We start from the raw sequence: 3,713 nt of genomic DNA on the forward strand, positions 1-3,713 counted from the left end.
CTCACCTCAGCCTCCCAAAGGCGCGGGATTACAGGCTGAGCCACCGAGCCCAGCTGCACCCAGCCCTCTTAAGCAATTTTTATACTTGCTGGATATCCTCAAACACTTGAATGAAAATACAGGCTGAGTGCGGTGGCTCGAGGTTGTAATCCCAGTACTTTGGGAGGCTGAGGCGAGAGGATTGTCTGAGTCCAGGGATTCGAGACCAGCCTGGGCAACTTGGGGAGACCTCATCTCTACAATAAAGCAAAAAAATTAGCTGGGTGTGGTGGTGTGCACCTGTGGTTCCAGCTATTTGTAAGGCTAAGGCAGAAGGATTGCCTGAGCCCTGCAGGTCAAGGCTGCGGTGACCGTGAGCGTGTCATTGCACTCCAGCCTGGGCATCACAGTTAGACTCCTATTCAAAAAAAAAAAGAAAAGAAAATATAAAAGCAAGATCAAAGTTCTTACAAAAATTACTAATTATGGAGCCCTCCAGCACACAGGGAAGTTTAAGATAGGATATGAAATTGCCTACTATGACCTCCAAATAGAGCTATGTTTTTTAACCTTAATTATATAAATATATGTATAATTTTAATAAACATAGAATAGTCAATTTTAAACTAGGCCTCCCCAAAAGTTCACACATATAAATATTATTTAAATCCGTAAGAGTTCCCCATTTATACCTCAGGTGAATGGGAAATCTAGTTTCAAAAATTAAGAACTTGATGTTAATGTGTATAAATATTGTTGGTTTTTTTTTTTGAGTTGGAGTCTCACTCTGTCGCCCAGACTGGAGTGCAGTGGCCGCTTCCAGCCACCGCAGCCTCAACCTGCTGGGCTCCGGCGATCCTTCCGCCTCAGCCTTCCGAGTATCCGAGTAGCCGGAACTTCAGGCGCGTGCTACCACGCCCAGCTAAATTTTTTTATTGTAGAGATGAGGTCTCGCCAAGTTGCCCAGGAGGGTCTTGAACCCACGGGCTCAGTCAGTCCACTCACCTTGGCCTCCCAAAGTGCTGGGATTACAGGCTGAGCCACCGAGCCTGGCTTATAAATATTCTTAAAATACTATTCTCTCAGCCAGGCCCAGTGGTTCATGCCTGTAATCCCAGTATTTTGGGAGGCCAAAGCAGGAGGATCACTTGAGCCCAGGAGTTCAAGACGAGCCTAGGCAACACAGTGAGACCTTGTCTCTGCAAAATTAAAAAAAAAAATTAGCTGGGCATGATGGCCTGGGCAACAGAGACCCCGACAAAAATACTATTCTCTCATTTGACTTCATTAAGGCAAATTATAAGGCAAAGAGAAAATTCACTTTTGGAAATGTTTTAGAACTTGGGATTCTAAAGTTCTCAATCCCCACTAAACCAAGCTATGGTATTTTCAGTATAAGAGGTATGGCCAGGCTTGGTGGCTCAGCCTGTAATCCTAGTATTTTGGGAGGCTGAGGTCAGTGGCTTGCCTGAGCCCACAGGTTCGAGACCAGTCTGGGCAACTTGGTGAGACCTCATCTCTACAATAAATCAAAAATTAGCCGGGCGTGGTAGCGTGCCCCTGTAGTTCCGGCTGCTTGGAAGGATCACTGAAGCCCAGCAGGTTGACGCTGGGGTGCCACCGTACTACAGCCTGGGCTACAGAGTATACTCCAACTCAAAAAAGAAAATAGAGGTATGACAGCCGGACATGGTAGCTCATGCCTGTAATCCCAGCACTTTGGGAGGCCAAGGCGAGAGGATTGCCTGAGCCTACAGGTTTGAGACCAGTCTAGGCAACTTGGGGAGACCTCTTCTCTACAATAATTCAAAAAATTAGCTGGGCGTGGTAGTGTACACCTGAAGTTCCAGCTACTTGGAAGGCTGAGGTGGAAGGATTGCCTGAGCTCAGCAGGCCAAGGCTGCAGTGGCCATGAGCATGCCACTGTACTCCAGCCTGGGCAACAGAGTGAGACACCAACTTAAAAAAAAAAAAAGGCAGACAATATAATGACAGAATTTCACAGGCAGCTTGTATAAACCTCAAATTTTAAAACATGAGCACACTTTCTCTGACCTTTAACCACTTCACCAAACTGTACCTCATTGACCCAACTAGATAAATGCCACTCAGAACTGGAAGAGCAGAAAATATAGCAGTAGGAAGTTAAACTTGCACAACACCATACACATTATCTACCCCCTAGGTCAAATCTTACACAGATGGGATCACTTCAGATAGAGAAGTTTCTAGGATAGGAAACTTCTGTTCATATTCCCACTTTTCCCTCCTAAAAACAAACACCTCAGAGTTCCAATCACTATTTTCAGGGTTGCGGTGAAGATGTTCAGAGCTGAGTGAACAGTAAATGCTCAACAAAGATAAGCAAGACACTCGTTTGTAAAGGCTGTCTTGGACCCACCTTTTCAACCACCTACTTGTTCATCTATAAACTAGGGTACTAAAATTCTTTATAGATTTTTTTTTTTTTGCTGTTGTTTTTGAGTATGGAGTGCAACAATATGAAAATAAAAGCTTAAAAGTCTATATAAGCATAATCCCACTAAAGAGTGAGCCAGATTGAGGTTTAAGGAAGCCCTATCCTGGATTTCTCAAAAGACATTGACCAGGAGTCTGAAACATTATGTTTTAGTCCAGAACAACTGTGTCATTTGAACCTTGTTCAGTTAACACCTGACTTCTGCACGTACCAGGTGGTAGGGTACCTACTAACCAACATTGAGTGGCCTTTGAAGGATAAGTCACTTCAATTTTATACTTAGATTCTAACATCATTCCTACAGGAATATTTGGTGAATAACCAATATTCCTGGGCAAATAGCTGAGGCACTGAGAAAAATAACTTGCCACAATTTGAGACCACACATAGACTGAATGACAGAGGGAATCCCACAACTGAGCTGGACGGAATTAAGATGCATCTGGTTCACCTCATTTAACAGGTAGGGAAAATGAGTCTCAGAAGTTAAATGGCTTGCCCAAAGTTACTACAAGTGAATGGCAGCTACAGTAAACTCCAGAACCCCAGTTTTCGAACCCTCGGTCGGGACTTTTTACTTAAGCTTTGAGATGAAGATTTTTAACACGAGCATCCCATAGACAAATAACCTCTCTTAAACCTTGAAATACCTCCGACCATTAAATTCCTAACAGTCGTTAGAACCTATTCAGCATCTGCATCTGCACTTCTATTTCTTTTTAATTTCTTTTTTTAAATTATTTTATTTTAAAGGTGTGGGGTACAACTCAGGGTTAGGTATACAAATGCTCATTATGCAGGTATCCTTGCACTTCCATTTCTAAGCCACTAAACCCAAGCCCCGGAAAGCAGGAAGCTGTCAGAGCCCATTCCAGGTATAAGGAAGGTAAATAAACATCCTCACTTCTCACGGGGCTCCACGGACTGCCTCTGAGGTTACGGGTCCACTCGGACCCTCTCTCCCATAGCTCCTAGGTAATTTGGCTCGAAACCGGTCTCGTTCTCCAACCACAGCCGTGCACGAGGTGCAGACCACGCTCACCTCGGGTCACACGGAGACTAAAGATAGTCGCCCCGCACCTGGGGCCGAGTCTCGCCCAGGGATGCGCCCGGCGCCCCGGCCTTGTCCTGCTCCCTCCGGCTCCTTCCCGCCGGGGTCTTCTCCAGCAGCCCTAGCCCGGAACCTCACAAACCCACGCCCGGGCCCTGGCCCCGCACGCCCTCTCGGCCCCGCCGGCGAGGGCGGCTGCTCCGC

The sequence above is a fragment of the Carlito syrichta genome, unplaced genomic scaffold, assembly GCF_000164805.1.
Source record: "Carlito syrichta isolate Samal-C Ts95f unplaced genomic scaffold, Tarsius_syrichta-2.0.1 Scaffold314325, whole genome shotgun sequence".
Lineage (NCBI taxonomy): Eukaryota > Metazoa > Chordata > Mammalia > Primates > Tarsiidae > Carlito > Carlito syrichta.